We start from the raw sequence: 19270 nt of genomic DNA, 5'->3' as shown, positions 1-19270 counted from the left end.
CCTCCATACTGTTTTCCATAGTAGTTGTACCAGCTTCCATTCCCACCAACAGTGCAGGAGAGTTCCCTTTTCTCCACATCCCCTCCAGCATTTGTTGTTTGTGGACTTATTAATGATGGCCATTCTGACTGGTGTGAGGTGGTATCTCATGGTAGTTTTGATTTGCATTTCTCTAATAATCAGGGATGTTATGAGCATTTTTTCATGTGCTTGTTGGCCATCTGTACATCTTCTCTGGAGAAATGTCTATTCAGGTGTTTTGCCCATTTTTCAATTGGGTTGTTGGCTTTTTTTGCTTTTGAGTTGTATACATTGATTGTCTATTTTAAAGATTAAGCCCTTGTCGGTTGCATCGTTTGACACTATTTTCTCCCATTCTGTAAGTTGTCTTTTTGGTTTTTTTGTGGTTTCCTTTGCTGTGCAAAAGCATGTCAGTTTGATGAAGTCCCATTGGTTTATTTTTGCTTTATTTCTGTTGCTTTGAGACTGACCTGAGAAAACATTTGTTAAGGTCGATGTCAGAGAATGTTTTGCCTCTGTTCTCTTCCAGGAGTTTGATGGTGTCTTGTCTTATATTTAAGACTTTCAGCCATTCTGAGTTTATTTTTGTGCATGGTGTGTTCTAATTTCAATTATTTGCATGCAGCTGTCCAGGTTTCCCAGCAATACTTGCTGAAAAGACTTGTCTTTTTCCCATTTTATGTTCTCACATCCTTTGTCAAAGATTAATTGACTGTAGGTGTCAGGGGTTATTTCTGAGTTCTCTACTCTGTACCATTGGTCTGTCTGTCTGTTTTGGTACCAGTGCCACACTGTCTTGATGACTATGGCTTTGTAATGTTGTCTGAAGTCTGGGAGAATGATCCCTCCTGCTTGGTTTTTGTTCCTCAGGATTGCTTTGGCAGTTCTGGGTCTTTTGTGGTTCCATATAAATTTTTGGATTGTTGGTTCTAGTTCTGGGAAAAATGCCATGGGTAATTTGATAGGGATTGCACTGAATCTGTAGGTTGCTTTGGGTAGTATGGCCACTTTTATAATATTAATTTTTCCAGCCCAGGAGCATGGAATATCTTTCTATTTCTTTACATCTTCTTTAATTTCCTTGATTAATGTTTTATAGTTCTTCGTATATAAGTCCTTTACCTCCTTGGTCAGTTGTATTCCCAGGGATTTGATTTTTTGGGGTGCAATTTTAAAAGGTATTGTATTTTAGTATTCCTTTAAAAAATTTTAAAAAAAATTAAAAAAAAGAAAAGAAATGAAGGCCCCAGGAGTTTGGATATGGAAGCTTTCATGAGGTGTTAGCCTTTCTTAAAAACTGGAAATGATGTAATCAAAAGGTGAATTAACGTGAGGTGCTAAGGAAGACAGAGTCTGGAGGTGAGGAGACTCTAGGTCAGTGGGGGCCAAAATACCCCAAGAGGGAATATAGTGATTACAATCAAAGCACTCTCTTTTGTGAGTTGGTGGCTTCAGTTTCTGTTTTAGATTCTTTTGTACTGATCCATAGTGATGCTCAAATGAAACATGTGACTTGGTGCACAGGACAATTCTCTGAAGCATGTCCTCTTTTGTGAATGTATTATGCTTCTTCAGAGAGCCTTTTATAACTCCTCCACATTCCATCAATTGCTTCCTTTTAAAAAATCCTGTAATGCAGCTGGAAGAAAAATGTAATTGAGTATTTAAACAGTCTTTGCTTAATAGTCACTAATTGTTTCACATATGCAACCTTTGTTTTTCTAGAATATTGGTAAGGAGGGCTCTCTCGTTGCTTTTTTTTTTTTTTCTCTTATGAGAAACCTAGCACAATTCCAGTCGAAACATGTGACCCAAACATTCCTGTTTTGTTATTTATTTTTTTTCAATCGATTATCTGCAGAATTCTGTGCATTGCCTGGAAACATTTAATAAGTGTGTGACATTGTAATCAGAAAATAGTAGTTTGGAAATTTGTAGACTAAAAGTTCCAGTCCTCAGTGCATGACCAGATAAGTGATAACTAGGTTATTTATTTGTAAAATAAAACCATCATCAAGTTATGTGGTCAAAGTTGCTCATGTATGGAACAGAACTAATTCAGATAAATTAGATAGACTGAAATGAGAGGAAACCAGGCATTGCTTCTGATCCCACTTTGATTAACATTGTATAATGTAATCTACACAGCAATTTGATTACATGAAAAATATATTGTAAATCAAAAGGATTTTCCTAAATATTCCCAATATGTGGGATTTATTTTGAAGAGTTTATACATGTTCATATTCATTTTTCCAGAAAGCCAGTGAAAGAGTGAGCCATGAAACAGTCCGGTAGAGTATGAAAAACTAAATCTGCACTGTCTTCTAGTCTGTAATTTAATACTTCATAACATTATACTTTTAGTGTTTTAGTAATATAAGCTAATTAGAACTATCTGGGGAGTGTTACTATATAGAGTTAAGGTCTGACCCTATAATTCATGGAATGTTTTTTCTAGTAATGTCCTCAAATTTATTTCAGTGGCAGCTCTTACATAGAGTAATCCTGGACTCGTAGAAGTCATTGCATTACACTTTAAAACAAGTATTCGCTATGAAGCATAAAAATTTTTCCTTATATTTAAAATGGTAAATAATAGAATAATAAACTAAAGGTGATGAAGCCCCTTTTCTTCTTTTTTGGTAGAGAGGCAGTGGTGAACTGTGCCCAGCATTCCCTAAAAGAACGATTATTCTTAGTCATATCATGATTTAAAAAAAAAATGTAAACTCTGTAACTTACCTGTTCACTCTTGCACTCTCCTCTTTTTCTTCAGATGTAGTAATAATGCAGCAGTGGAGGATTGCTTTCGTTCTTGCTTAAGTTTTACATTTATTTTCTTCATGAAAATAATAAATTTTGAATTAAGCTTGAACTCTGATAGGGTTATTTGAAATGGCCTGAGGATTTTAGAAGGGTGCTCTTTTTTTATTAACAAGGTTGATGATGATGATAGGATCTTTTGGTGTTATCAAAGTTAAAATTAAATAGTCATTTGAATCTTTTTCCACGTCAAGAATAGCATGTTTTTATGCTTTTATATTCTTTCATTACCTGTGATTATATATTGATAAGGGAGTCATATGTATTTTGCATTTCTTTCATTAGGATTTATATATATATTTCTAAATTTCTGAGGTCGATATGTATATCTGAATGTAGTATACATATAGATTGCATTAATGTTCATAATATAATTGCTGGGACACAGGGTAAGTATATATTTAATATTTTAAGACTTCCAATTTTTCAAAATGTTCTAACATTTATACTCCTAAGCAAAATAGGAGATTTCCAGCAGCTGTGTATGTTGTCAGTCTTTCTAACTTCAGCATTTGTAACATATGTGCAGGTGAATTTCAGCGGAGTTTTAATTAGCATTTTCAGAACGTATTTTTATGGAAGAATGACTAGGATTTCTTTATAATTTGGGTGTAGTTATGAGAGAAAGAGTGGAGATAAATAGGACTTTAAGAATTTGGGTCCTGATTGACTGAAAGTTGTATTGTCCATTAACTGAGATGGGAAAGACTGAACTAGGAGAAGGTGGGGGGAAGGGAAAGGATATCAAAAATTGAGTATGACATCCATTGTCCAATTAGATAAGTTCAAGTAGAGATGTCAGGAAGGAAGTTTGCTCTGAGAATGTGATTTCAGGGGAGATGTCTTTTGGGAGTCATGATGATACTTAAAGCCATGAGATTGGTGGCTTATTGAAGGTGTGAGTGTAGGTGGAAAAGAGATTAATTCTAAGTTCTAAGCTGGAGTCTTTCACAGTTTGATCCAGTAAGGCAAACCAGGAAAGACTTTGAGATGAACTAGTTAGAGAGGAAGGAGGAAATGTCCGAGGGTGTGGCACACCTAAACCCAAGAAAGGAGAATTTTCAACAGAGAAGCAGTGATGAACTGTGCCCAGCATTGCCTAAAAGAAACTATTGCAGCTCAGATATTAGGGGGAATGGGAGGTGGTGGGCAGAGAGTGAGACACTTGAAACTAGTATTGCTATAAGGTTTCCAGTTATTAGTAATGGGGAATGAGGAAGATCATTGAGACCATGGCTGTATTAGGATGAAGGTCAAGATCACAAGAAGAAGGGAGTTTAAGAGACAGAGAGGCCATTGTGTTTGAAAGCACACTGGAACAATGATACAGAGTTTGGATAAGTTACATACATCAAGCTAAAATAGTTGGCTAAATCTATTACCCTGTCAATTAAAAGAAAAAAAAAAGAGGAAGTTCTGATTTTAGATCTAACATACCAACTGCACCAAGGAAGTTATGATTTAACATTAGACCATATATGCAGAACTTAATGGATTCAGTTGACTACCTAGTTAGTTGTAAGGGTTTGCCAACTAGATTATCAATAATGTTTTCCAGTAAAGTTTCTCAAAAACAATGTGCTAAGGACATTATTAATTATACTCAACATTAAATAATTGCATCCAAAATAAAGAAGACTGTTCCTACTTTAACACCCATAAGCAGTGTTTAAAGATCATGTTCTTTCATGTGTTCTACACAGAGCATATCAAAGGAAGAGAGATCAGGATTATGAGGCAATTCGAAGCCATGTCACATGATGACAGTGTTGACACATAGACACTTTCATGTATTTCCCTTAAGAAAAAAGAAAGAAATTAGGGAAAAGCAAATGAGTGGCATTTAACATTTCTCCTTGAAATGTGATGATGAGAAAATGTAAAGATGCACCTTCCTGGCAGCAGTGAGAAATTTATTTATTGATTTATTTTAATGATTCTTAGCTTTGCTTCATCAGCAATATGATTCTTGAACATTCCTGAAAAATGAACAAACTGGAGTGAACCTTACAGTAAAGGCTTATGTTTTATATGGATTCTAAGACACCATCTATTATGAGTTGTACCATTACTTTATGTAGCAAGCTGTTATTAAAACTATGTCATGATTTCACTTTTAAGGTTCATCCTGATTTAAGAAATGTTAGAATATGAGAAAAAACTAACTTACATTAGTCATATGTAGTAAATAAAAACTACAGTTCCTTAACTTCTTGTTTTTAATCATATTGATATTTTAGTGTGCTATGTGTCTTTCAAATATCCCAAATTGGCATAGAAATATTTTATGGAAAGCATGGACTTTTGTGTGGAATATCATTCTTTTTATGGTTGCACTTGTGGCATATGGAAGTTCCCTTCTAGGGGTCCAATCAGAGCTGTGGCTGGGGCCTGCATCATAGCCATGGCAACATTGGAGCTGAGCTGCATCTGTGACCTACACAGCTTGCGGCAAATGCCAGATTCTTAACCCACTGAGTAAGGCCAGGGATTGAACTTGCATCTCATGGAGACAATGTTGCGTCCTTAACCTGCCAAGCTAAAATAGGAACTCCTCATTCTTTTTTATACAAAAAAATAAAAGATTTTTATTATGGTTAGAAGTGATATGTTTTCCTAAATAATTTTACAAAACATACTTAGCTCTTTGAAATTAGTGACAAAATTCTTACTGAAATGATATTAGTTATCAAGGCAAAATATGATGCTTTACATGTTGCACTGAGACCATTTCTTATGACTTTAGTAAGAAATTTTTTTTTTTAAAAAGTGTACTATTTATTCTTAATGCGCTATTTGTGGTACCTTCAGCAAGTTTGCACTAAGTTCCTCTGGCTATGTTGTAAAGTACTTCACACACTTCTGGTGCCTTCTGGTTTATGGATGGCTTTTGTCAGAAAGTCCTGTCTTTATCACCTCAGAGACCTTCCTTGAGGTCATATTAGACTGTCATGGAAATAGCATGCTTCTCAGATGTTGGTGTAATGCTGATTAATGTGACACTCTCTGGTAACTTATGTAGTAATAGCGCATTATCATTTAAAAAATAGCTGAATTAAGGATGTTTTAACTTTTATTCAGGCTCTCTTATGAAGAAAGCTAAAACCTTGGCTATAACAATAAGGTGGGATGAATAACTAAAAGAAAGCTGGATTTGAGTCTTAGGTAATTTCAGTGAAGAATAAGGAAGTAGCACTTTAAGACATAGCTGTGAAGTAGATATTTCTCACACCAAAATGTGTGGTGACTTGTTAGCTTAATGCTTTTCTGTTACTGAGTGCCAACTACATATAACCACAGCAGTTATAAATCATGTTTAAAGATCAGACTAAGGGAAAATGATAAAGATCCAGCTATATTCTAATCTCATTAGCTACTACTTCTCATGAAGGAAGGAGAAAAATATATATTTTTTTTCTAAAAAAACCCCTAGGACATAAAAGTAGACTTCCATGTGGAAGTATTTACATATGAGAATGTGGCAGTGACATGAAGCTCTGTTTTATTTCTCAAAGTCATTAGGTATATGAAATGGGTTTTTTTTTTTTGTGGGTTTTTTTTTTGTGTGTGTGTGTGAACTCCGTATTTACTTTTCTAATCCTTCACCTTTCTATTATGATATGCCAGGGGGAAGGTGGAGGAAGGGTGAGTCAGCTGCTTTCTTCCAATATTGAATTAGAAGTGATTTCAGTTTTGCTCAGGTAGAAAAGCCTTTCATGGAATATTCTCCAGGTAGGTATAGCAGAAAAACTCCTGTCAATATGTTTGCATACCATAGTGAGATGTAGAGAATGAATTCCACTGCTGATCATGTCTCTCTAAGCAAAAGTCAAGCAGTTTCTCTTATGTGATCTGTCTGAGACATTGTATAGCATTTTTCTTGACATCTTGGATTGTCCAGGAAGCAAGTAGCAGGCCTGAACAGTCAGCATCATCCTCATCTTTTATTTGGCAATATGATGGAGAGTTGACTTGAACATCTGCCCATGATTTTACACTATCTGGGTTTTAGAGACATCAGCATTCTGTATTGGTATCGTCTCACCTTCCACTCTCTGTGGCATCACCATATAAATCTGCCATTATGGTATGGCTTCTGCCATAAATCTCATTGGATCACTCCATGAAATCCTTAAAGCTATGAGGATGAGATGGCCATGCAGTGCGAGATGTTGTAACTAACCAAGGGAATGTGGTTCTCTTTCTCAAGACAAAACTGCAGCATTTTTTAGGTGAGATCTTTGTGAGGTCAGAGTATTTCCTTTCCTTTTTTTCTAAATGTTTAAACTGAACCCTGGAACAGGACCTGATTTGAACATAGGAATAGATTTCCTGTGACAGGAAAAGGTGCCAGTGTCTTATCTTTCAGTTTTTTTCCTACTAATTGACACTCTCATTTCTTTGTGCCATTTTAAAATGATGATGTATGGCTAATATAATTCATGCATCACAAAAGCATAAAGTGAATAAGGGAGTTCCGGCCATAGCTCAGTGGTAACGAACCCAACTGGTATCCATGAGGATGTGGGTTCGAGCCTTGGCCTTGCTTAGTGGGTTAAGGATCCAGTGTTGCTATGAGCTGTGGTATATGTCACAGACATGGATCGGATCCTGCATTGCTGTGGCTGTGGTGTAGGCCAGCAGCTGTAGCTTCAATTCGACCCCTAGCCTAGGAACTGCCATATGATGCAGGTGTGGCCCTAAAAAAAAAAAAAAAAAAAAAAAAAGTGAATAGAAATTAGGGGGGAAAGGAAACAACATTAGGAAGCTAAAATGAAGCCAAAGGTGTGCTCAGCAGTATAGGTTAGAAGCTAAAACTACAGTTTTAGCTTTAAAATTTCTAGTTTCTAAAGAGCTTTAAAATTTTAGCTTTAAAATTTCTAGTTTCTAAAGAGAAAACAAATTTTTTACAAGATTTGAAGTGGCCATGCTATTAATGCTAACTAATTTCTCATGAGGGAAAAAAAACCCTTTTATTCCAACTATAGGGTCATTGTTCTCACAGGGAGCATTGCAATGAGCTTAATTTCTTTAACAAAACCCCTCCAGTGAGTAAGAGTGAAAAATTATTGTGGGCTTTTTTCTTATTATCTATATTTGATGTGAGCCTGTAAGTGATAGAAACATGGAACCCGGGTAAAATGCAATTGTTTGAGGCCCTGTGAAAAGCGATCTCTAAGGACTAATGTTTATGATGGTCTGCTTTTGTTCCCAGTATAAAAAATTAGAAATTTAAAGCCGGAGTTGCAAACTTGTCTCTATAGTAGGACAGAGTAAATATTTTTGATCTTGTGTGTCATATGGCCTCTGTCACAACCATTCAGCTCTCCTGTGGTAGCATGAAAGCAGCCACAGATGATGTGTAAATGAATGGGTGTAACTGAATATCAATAAAACTTGATTTACAAAATCAGGCAGTGAGCCAGATTCGGTTCATGAACCATAGTTTGCCAACTCCTGATCTGAAGAAATAAGGACTTTATTCACTTCAGAGTTTTCTCCGTATCTGTAATTCCTCAGAACAAAATTTAATAAGCTTAGAGAGCAAGAATTAGAAATTCAAATAGAGTTTCCAATGTGAGGACCTGAAACAAAGAGTTGATTACCATATTAGGGTAATATATGATTCAATCCCCCAACCAGAAGTCTGTTTTGACATCTTCATATGAAAAGTAAATCATTTAACCAGAGCTTCCTTAGCTCTGAATAAATGAGTTAGACCTCATCAGCATCAACCTTTTTTTTTAACCCCAAATTCCACATTCTACAGAAAAACAAACCAATCCCTGTGAATAACGTGCACCCATGATGGATTGGTGTGGATCTTGGCTGTCCCACTTGTCATTTCTGTGAACTTGAGCAAGTTACCCTACCTTTCTCTAATTTGATCTTCTTATCAGAGACCTGGGCAAAATAATTCCTTCTTCACAGGCTGCTAAGAGGCAAACTACTTAGCCATTAGCTAAAGGATTCATATGCTTTAATAGATAAAATAATTCTGGCCCTGGAAATATATGTCAGAAGCTCAGTTTGTTGGCCAGAGGACTGTATGCAACAAATAGAACTATTTATCTGGCTGTGCAAGACATGGACTGTGTAAGCATCTGAGATGCAAATATGAATAAAAATATTGTAACTGTACATGAAAATAAGGATTTGAGGGAAAAGAAAAATAAGTCCAATATCTGGCTGCATTAGGCCTGCAGTGTTGAATGGAAGTGATCAGCTGTCCACAAAAACCAGGGCACAGGAGTTCCCGTCGTGGCTCAGTGGTTAACAAATATGACTAGGAACCAAGAGGTTGCAGGTTTGATCCCTGGCCTTGCTCAGTGGGTTAAGGATCTGGCGTTGCCATGAGCTGTGGTGTAGGTCGCAGACATGGCTCGGATCCTGTGTTGTTGTGTCTCTGGCATAGGCCAGCAGCTACAGCTCCAATTAGATCCCTAGCCTAGGAAGCTCCATATGCTGCGGGAGCAGCCTTAGAAAAGGCAAAAAGACAAAAAAAAAAAAAAAAACAACCAAAAAACAAACAAACAAACAAACAAAATGCAGGGCGCATAGCCTCTGGTTTGCATGGCTTTGGCCTGCTGCTTTTCTTTTGCAGTGCCCAGGAGAAATAGCAATCCTTTTTTATACCTTGTCCACAACTTTTTCTTTTCTATACTTGTCCATTTTTTTTTTAGTAAGTCTTGCATGGTTCTTATCAGGACCTACAGAGTAGTGTCTTAGTATGTAAATCAAGAAGTTAATAGGTTCTCTGTGATAAAAGAATTCTGGTTAAATAAGTTGAGGGATGCTGAAAGAACCAAAACAAACAAACAAATAAAAGAACCACGTGTCTTTTCTTTGGGCCTTTCACTATCTTTTAATATATTAATACTTCTGGGTTCCAAGGTAGGCGTGCACTCAACAGTTTTCTTGTGTTGATTTAACAAAGAAAAAAAACAACCATTCTTTAATTTTAATGCTTCATGCATTGTGGCCACTTAGCCATTGACCACATTTCTCCCATAGAACATGCTGTGGGAAACACTGCATTTACTGTTCCAAAACTCCCCATAGAATGTAGAATTTTAGACAAACATTCTAGGTGTATTTGTTGCAAATAGTATCCACTGATATGTTGTACATAGTATCTTCTGTTACTGTTGTACATAGTATCTATTGATACTATTTCACATAATATTATCCACTGATTACCAGATGATTGAACCTACTTTATCAGAGTATCAATGGTATAGTAGTAATATAACAAAGATTAATTGAATACTTACAGGCAGTGGCTAAGTACTTTGCTGGCCTATCTCATTTTATCCTCACAAAAATACTGTAAAGTAGTTTTCTTATCCCTGTCCTACAAAGGATGATGAAGAGGCTCAGAGAAGCTAAATAACTTGCTGAACATCACACAGCTGCTATGTAAGGCAAACAATATCTTCAGCCTTCACTCTGAGCTGCTGGACTCCATCGTCTTGGCTAAATGCAGTGACAATTGGCAAACATTTGCCTTAACTTATATCTTATATTAGTGTAATCTTAGACCATCTTTCTTTCACACAGTAATTATGTACGACAAAGTGCCTATTGAGAATAACACTGGTTTTTAAGCATAAAACATTAATAAAAATAGAAAAATATATGTTGCCTTTCATTTCTTTTTTTCCAGGACATACATGTGGCTAATTCAGTAGACCCATAAAGTTATGGTAAAATTTAAAAGGAGGAGGTGGTGAAACGCAGCTCCTTAACAGCTTGAAAATGTTATATGACCTGATGAGGTTGTTTCTGAAGACACCGATACCCATAGCTCTCTTAAGGCACAGATTTCTTATATCTATTCCTAAAGGTCCTAATTAGCTCCAAACTGCCCCCTATTTGCAGCAATAAAGGTCGAGAAAGATCAACAGAAGCTACACATAATTTAATATTCCTCTGTAAGGTGACAGAAATCTAGCAGTGCTTAATAAAGAAATAGATAGGCCTGTATTCCCTTTGTCATAATGTCATTACTGTCCACCTTTCCCTGAAAGTCTTGTGTATGATTTTGCCTCAAGAAGTACAAACTTCCATTTTATTAAAGGAAAACATTTGACTGGTTACTGGGAAGATGTTCGGTGGGGTCTAAAAATAGTCCATAAGTTAGAAGAAAACCTTTGGTATTCCATAGATTGGTTGGCAATCAACACACAAAATAATTATAATAAAATATTAATAGTTCTAAGTGTATATATTTATACACAAAAATTTATGCATATACATTGCCACATATCATGGATATCAAGATGCTATTGTAATATACAACATTGATTGTAATCAAAGCTTTTAACAGGAAAGATAAACATTGTATCAAATATACAGTGAATTTTTTATAAGACACATTCAGATTTCAGGTGCAGTAAGAACTCAGATGTATCTTAAGATGGAGTCTGGCTGAGATGGAATTGATGGATTGTTGACTGATCAGATGTTGGGACTGGTTCCTGTTTGGATGGGTAAAGGAAAGGGATTGGTGGCTCTGAGAAGCAAATTGAAATTGTAGCATGCTATGAAGTTTATTTAAGAAGTTCTGAATAAGTGTCAATTTGAAAGCCTTTTGAATTAGTTGGGGTTACCTTTAAATGGGTCACCCTCTAATCATACTTTATTTGTCCCTCTGGTGTATTTACAGGTACTGAAGATGGATGGGCATCATTAGGTATCTCTTATTATATTGTCCCACAAATATCTTAACCGTGAGTTTTTCAGAGTAATATTTTTTCATTCATGTCTACAGGGTGATAACTATTTGAAGATTTCATGACCATCCCTAAGTGTTCATGTTTCACTGACATTCTTCCATTAAATCAAAACGTGATTTTCTTCCAGAAAAAAAGATTTTTTTTCCTTAAATAACATGTATTTTTTAGTTCTGAAAATAATTCACAGTAGTTGAAGATGATTTGGAAAGTATTGGTTAAAAAAGATGATTTAAAGTCATCTGTAATTGCACATCTACCTACCTATAACTACTTAGTTTGAAAGGTTTCTAGTCTTTTTTTTCTTTACTATTTTTTTCCTGTAAAAGTGAGCTCACATAATATACATATGGTTTTAATTCTCATTTAAAATGGACACTGTGAACACATTATTTTAGAAATAGGTGTTTGGTCTGGGTAGATAAGGAAGCACATATTCAATAGTCAATGAAATAATTGCTTATTTCATACAACTGAGATTCATGTTTATTCATGTTATTCAACTGACTTCAAGGGGAGAGTTTTAAAACATAGGGTTTTATGGAAAATGTACTGCCTTAAAATAAGCTGCTGCTTTTTTTCTTTTGTTTTTGTTTTTCTTTTCTTTTTTTTTTTTTTTTGAGCTTGACCATTTAGAGTATAGCTAATATAAATGTAAACAGTTGTTCACTGGCTTGCCAAGGTGCTTCAAAATCTACTGCCTTCAACCATTGGATACATGTACTAAAAGTCACTTGAAAATTTCTGGTGCTAAGCAAATAATAACTGCCCAGTAGATACATAACTACTTATCAGCTGGAAGGCTGCTGTGACAGGTTTTAAGAGGGGGTGGGGTATACAGAGCATTTGGTAGGGTAGCAATAGGGAGGGTGCTTAAGGCAACATGGTTATGTTGGTAAGAGAAAAAGCAGATGAAAAAGAATGAGGTGGACTCAAAGAGAAGCCAGAAAGAAATTCCAGCACAAAAAGATTAGCTAATTCTTGTTTATCCCAGAGATGATATTCTTTTAAATACTGATTTCTTGTGATTTTCCATCTTCTGATGATATGCTCTCCACATGTTGGAAATCAAGAGGTTTTGGGTTTTTGTTTGTTTATTTGTTTTTTGGCATGGGAGTGTATTTGTTGCACATTTATAACAAAAATCTCAGACTCATTTTAAGAGATTCTGTATCACTCATCAGGCAATTGATGAGAAAAACTATCTAGGATCCATTTCTGAAATTGGATAGTAGCATTATAAAGGGAATAGCTTCTCATTTTAATTCTGATAATGACTTTGTAGTACTAGTTATACTGTGAGTTGAATTCACAGATTATATACTATCTAATAGCAAGGACTGGGCTCTTTAGCCTGTTATCCTTTCCCGTGTGTAGTCAGTGACTCAAGAACACTCTGAACTGCAAAGAGATGCCATTGCATTTTAAGACAAAATTGATTGCCTAATCAATGTTAAGAGACATTGAGAGAGAGAAATCTAAGACTTGACTTTGGTTAATTGGATTGTCGAGTTGTTCTCACAATGCAGGATACTGATTCATCAATACCACTGGCCACTTAGGATGAACTGTCACAGCCCCCCATGTGCTTTACTTTATTACTGCCTTTCACATTTGGAGGAGGCTGCTCTGATGCTGTGATACTTGCTTGCCCTGCAAATGTTCATGATTTATTGATTTTAAAAAATTAATGGAATCTATCAGTCTCATTATTTCTAATTGTAAGAAAGATGTGTTTCATTAAAATATTACACTGGAACTGGTACTTTATTTTTGTTTGTACCTGGAAAAGGAAAGATTTTGCAACATCTCCATTTGTCTATCAGTATATGCAGCTTCATTGTCTTTTCTTTATTCCAGTAGTTACCTCAATAAATCACTTATTTTTAATGTCATTTATAAAGATTATATGTGACTGCATTTCCAGTTACAAAGCAGCATTAATGGGAAATTGTTAATGGAAACTTGAATCATCTAAATTATCCAGAATTTCAAAATGACAAATCTATTATTTATTATGAATAATAGTCCTCAGTTTAATATAGCTACAGTTTTTTTTTTTAACAGATGATAATCATTCAGCCTGATTCTTTGTGCAGTGCAACAAGAGACAAATGTTAACTAAGCTAGGAATGTAGATTTTCAAAGACACCTTCTACTCAGTTCTGCACATAGGCTCATTTCTTGCTATGCGAACCATAACAGAAAATGTAATTAAACTAGTCTTTAGTGTCTTCATATCAGTTTCTTTTCCTTTTAATTTCACTAATGTATCACTGCATGGTTTAGTAAATATTGTTGTCCTGAGTCAAGATATGTAGGTGGTGGGAGTTACCTGTCTGATGGTTCAGTGGGTTAAGTATCTAGCTTTGTCACTGCTGTGGCACAGGTTTGATCCCTGGCCCCAGGAAATTCCATATGCCATAGTGTGCCCCCCCCAAAAAAAAAGGCTAAAAAAAAAGGATATGTAGTTGGTATTAGTTTTGGAAACATTATGGAGGTGGAAATTAATGGGTATGGCCTTTTTTTTTTAAATCATTGTTTACAGTGTGCTATTATCATCTTTCCCCCTCTGTACTTTCATCATAAATAGAGCTAATATCATGGAGCAAATTTCTGCATTTATTCAAATATCAGCTGATATGTACATTATATTTATCCATTGTGTTACTAAAACAATGCTTTTTCATTTAAATTTATCTTTGAGACTAGGAGTCTCTATTTATTGAACATCACCTATAGTGAAGTCATCTCATCTTTCAGCTGTGACAGTGTTCTACCTGCTAGGTTGTCAATTCTAAGTGTTTTTAACCATCTGTGGCTGTACAGGATATAGAAAAAGGTATTTCCATAAAGAGACAACTTATGTGCAAAATAGACTTGACTATTACAGAAGGATTTCACAAGTTCATATGATTGGGTCAGGATTTGTGTGTGTGTGTGTGTGTGTGTACACACGTGCTCTTACATGCTTCCAAGTGCCACTGTGTGTATGGATTATTTCATTTTGCTTTCATGTTAGCATTGCTTACAGTGGCCATTCCTCTGTTCCTCTTTATTCTCTTCTATAAATCTCAAATTACTCTTTAATATGTGTTTATGAGCTATCAATTTTTATCCCCTCCATATTTTAAGAAGGCAAACACAGTTAAGTCAAGATGACTAATGGGTTGGTAGGGAGAAGCATGGCTGATAAAAATTAAACAGGGAACAAATGATTCTCCTTCAGAGCCATTCTTTTAAAATAGCTAGTTATTATGAATAAAAAGTAGCATTATTATTAAACATTTCTTTTAAAAACACTTTGTAGTAGAGATGTGTACCCTTCTAAATACACTTACCTAGAAGTCATACACTATCTACATTAAGTGACTATATTTGCTATAAGCAATGCTTGCTAAATAAGTCAGTGGCTTATAATCACACACTATGTATGCTTCAGCAGGCATTAAATATTTGAGAGAATATTTAAATTCTAGAATATTTTGCAAGAAGGGAGGAGTCTTATTTCATATGCTTTTAAAGTGATAGACTTTTTACCAAAAACACAAAAGAGTAACCCTTATTAAAAATCTGTATCTTCATCATCTTCTGGGAGCATTCTTTCATCTCCCTCCTCTCCTCTGATGATCATGGATTCTCAGGAGTATTCACAGGAGATGGCTCTTTTCTCTCACCCCTCATACTGCTGGGCCTCAGGTCAGGGTTGGTGTAATCCTTATCTTTCATTGCCATTGGCTTCTCCAGACATTTCACCCTCCTTCCTCCACAGAAGCACGCAGCTGAAGGTGACATGTCATTACAGCAAACCACCCAGGAGTGGCCTTCTTCATCCTCAGGTCACACTTGCCTGTAGTTCATGCAGAGTTTAGCTTTTGGCTCCATGTCAATCTCTTCATTACTATTCTTGAACATTCAGGTAGATGACCCACCCAGTTATTTAGCTCCATAGTTGGATCTCACTGACCAATAATCTTGACTTGATTTAAACTCAGACACTCACGCCCTGCAACCACTCAGTAGTCTCAATTCCAAACTGCCTAATCTCAAGTAATGATGCTGTCTTTCCACCGATTTCCTCTGGAACTCCACCTTTGGAATTCTTCCATCACACCAAGAACCTGATCCTAGCAACTTTTTACTTCTCTCATCTTCTTGCCCTCACTTTGTAGCAAAGATGCCAGAATCCCCTATTCCACTCTACTTCCTACTTATTCAGAAAACTTATTTTTTTCTGATTTTTTAAAAACTTCTACCATCTCTTACTCTATTTATCCTCTTACTTGGCCAACTTGGTTCTTGCTTCCCTGAGAAAGTTGAATCTATCAAAGACTTCCACATGCTTCTGTCACCATATTAAGATACCTATCTGTGATTAATCTCTATTTACTATTGATGAATTGCCCATGCATTTCTGGAAACCTTCCTCCAAATATCAACCAGAACCCCCGTGCCTCCTTAAGGACATAGCTACAGTAATTAATTATTGCCTGATCCTCCAATATAGTATAAAATGCATGTATAATACAATAGACTTGTTCATGAGTTATTTTTAAATCAAGATCATTTACCTATGAGGAATGGTATGAGATCTATGATTTTAAGTTAGAGGAATATATGTTATCTATGGAAGATAATAATATGTGAATTTTGTGGTTTAGACATTTAGCATCAGTGATATGAGAGATATTCAGAAATGGTTTCAAAGAGGTAAGATTTGAGCTGGATATTTATAGATGGAGATATTTGGATATATACAGAAAGAATCAAAATAGCCATTCTGGGCAGGAGACATGGCCTGAGCAATTGTACAGAAGTGCACATGAACTTGGTGTAATCCAGGATCAGAAAGGAAGTCTGACAAACTGAAATAAAAGCTCCAAAGAAGTGATAGGAAAGAAAGCTTGGATCCTGCTTAGAGATAGCCTTGAATTTTAGGATGAATTAATTAAATACTAGATAATAGTGGAACAGCCACATGGAAATATCTACTAATGAATTTGTGATTTTTGAATTCAGATTGGGTAACAGGGTTCACTTCTCTTTTGGTTCATATCTCTTTTGGTTTCCTACTTAATACATTCCAAATCGAGTTCATGAATCATTTTTTAGGATTGAGAAAAAAGACATTGGTGGTGCTTTAGTGAGTGTGAGAAGCCTGGGCTTCTCCGGGTTTGACTTATTACATGAGATGCAGAACAGACCTGGTCGGCAAAGCAGGCTTCCCCAGTGAACAGGCTCAGAGCTTGAGTTGAGTTTACAGTCCAGCCCACCTGGTCTTCCTGGTCCCAGGAGAAGAGAGTACGCCTTTTAAGTAAGGAGGCTGTTTCATGTGATGACAGCACTGAGAACTAACCAAGTCCTTACCTCACCTTCTCTGACTTCATCATTAGCATATGTCTCACAGCCTAGAACATTGGTGTCCCGTACAACATCCTCTGATGATGAAAATGTTCTATGATGTATGTGGGTATTGAGCACTTGAAATATGGCTAATGGAACTGAGGAACAGACATTTTATTTAAATTTAAATCTCAATAGTCACTTGTAGGTATTGGTTATGGAGTATGATAGAGCAGCCTAGCTAGAAACAGTAATGAGAACATATCACATGTATGGCCCAATCTAAGAACTTTAAATTCACTAGCTCATTTAGTCCCCATGCAAATCATAAGGAGCACATATTATTATTTCCCCCATTTGAGAAGTGAAGAACTGAGGCAGAGAGAGATTTAGCAGAGGAAGGAAGTGGCCAAGTTGGGATTTAAACTCTAGGCAGTGTATCCACGGAGTTTAAACAGCTGTGTCTACTTTGCTTTCAACTGTAGGGTAAACTTGCTCTTCTTTATGGCTTGCTTACATTTAATTATTTGTGTGTCTGTGGTATTACCATGTTTGTTTATCCATAACATGTGTCAGTGATTCTTCTTGAAGCTTTACAGTCTTCTTGTTTACCAATATCTCTAACATAGCACAAGCTTCCTTAATATGTGGGTTATTGACTAGCTCCCTGACCAGCATATCACTCCACCAAAGCAGCGCTTCTGAATCTTAAGTGTGCACAGAGTCACATGAAATACAGGTGGTTTCTGATTCAGGAGGCCCTGGTCGGGCCTGAGAATTTGTACTTTTTAACCACCTTCTAGGTGATGCTGATGGTGCTGGGTGATCTAGTGGCCACCCTTGGAGACCCACTGATGTAAACCATGCCCAGTGCTACCGTCAGGCTAAATGACTTTAAAATAGAACTGTTAATACTTTTAGAATTCTTTTAGTGAAAGACACAATCTTCCATGGTTATTTTTTGATCTTGTGTGCTGCACAAATAGTATGTGCACTCTCTTTTTGCCAAGAGATGAAAATCCAACTAAAAATAGTAAGGGAAGGAAGGGAAAGAAGAAAGGGAGCAGGAGGAAAGGGAGAGGGAAGAAAGAAGGGAAGGAAAGAAGAAAAGTAAAGGGAAAGATAATATAACTGAGATGCCAGGGGTAGGTCACATCAAACTCTGTAGATTCATAGAAATTGCTACCTGGTACCCACCAGGACAAATCTGACCACAAAGCTATTGTGATCAGAATAATATTTGAAAAAACCAAATTAAAATATTTGTGTTGGAGTATGTCTCCATTTCCCCATGATGCCACTAATCCATTTTGTTTTACAGATACCCCTTTACAATTTTCTGTTATCTCCCTGTCAGTTAAAGACTTCAACGTTTGCTACTCCAGTTTAGGAACAACAAAACAAGGCATCAAGATATGATCATTGCCCATCTCTACTTTTTCTTTCCTCAAAGAGGTTTTTGTATTTTCACATAGGCTGTCTTGACATGGTGTTAATAATGACCTTGGCCAGCTTCAGGCTCACGTGAATTTTGGTCACAGTAATCTCAGTGAAAAGAGTATTTGCTTTTTCCTAACAGACTTGGTCTACTTGGAACTACTTTCCATGATTTGTAGAATGTATAGAATTATGAACCAGAATTCCAGTAATTTTACCTTTCATAAGAAACTCTTACCTGAGTTATGCCTTAAAGTTAGGTCCTCCACCAAATTGTAAGTTGGTAAAAGTAGCTATGTAGGGTAACTATTTCTTACCTCAAAGCTAGTTTATATTACTCAATATCCTTTGTGTAAAGATTCATGTGATATCACTTTTAGAAATTAATAGGCTGGAAAAATATCTGAATCAACAGGTATAGGTCTTCAATTGGAAAAACTAATTTTCCCATTATAATTGATGAAAAATTCAAAATTTAAATTGATGCATAAATTACTACATTATTCTAAAGTTTATAAACATCTATAATTTTATATCAACTATTTAGAATCTTAATATAATTTTTCTGAAAATTCCCTTGAGTTATTTTCATTTTATTCTTCCTTAAGTAGACTAAAGAATGCAAAAGAGTGAAGAATAGCATTCTTTGGGAGAAGTAGGGTATTTCCATTCTATTACCTCCTTCCTGGAAATTACAAATTGAGGCCCTAAGTGTTAAAGATAAAAAATAAAAAATTTACAGCCAAGACCTGTGGCTTAATTTTAAGATCTGTTTCATAAAATGGTACAGTTTTAGAAGTTAAAGTCTCATTAATTTCCATTTTATTCATTGGAAAACAGAATCTGGGGCAATATCAGCTGTGATCTGCAGCCAGCACTTTCTGGTTGATATTACAAGTAAAATTTAT

The 19270-nt window shown here is 35.8% G+C and overlaps 1 protein-coding gene across 19 annotated transcripts in view; it reads left to right on the top strand.

Moving 5' to 3' along the window:
• Positions 1 to 19270, top strand: part of NKAIN2 (sodium/potassium transporting ATPase interacting 2) — a 1025964-nt gene that overhangs the window by 306878 nt on the left and 699816 nt on the right. Inside the window, exon 1 of one of the 19 annotated variants that reach the window (XR_002338482.1) lies at positions 1141 to 11579. The exons of the other annotated variants lie outside the window; for them this stretch is intronic. The gene's annotated coding sequence lies outside the window, so the exon portion shown is untranslated. Of the gene's footprint in view, positions 1 to 1140; positions 11580 to 19270 lie in introns of those variants that run through there. 19 annotated transcript variants of the gene reach the window in all.

The sequence above is a fragment of the Sus scrofa genome, chromosome 1, assembly GCF_000003025.6.
Source record: "Sus scrofa isolate TJ Tabasco breed Duroc chromosome 1, Sscrofa11.1, whole genome shotgun sequence".
In the NCBI taxonomy this organism is placed as follows: domain Eukaryota; kingdom Metazoa; phylum Chordata; class Mammalia; order Artiodactyla; family Suidae; genus Sus; species Sus scrofa.
Note: the sequence above shows the minus strand (reverse complement) of the source record. Positions and strands in the feature narration are given on the sequence as shown.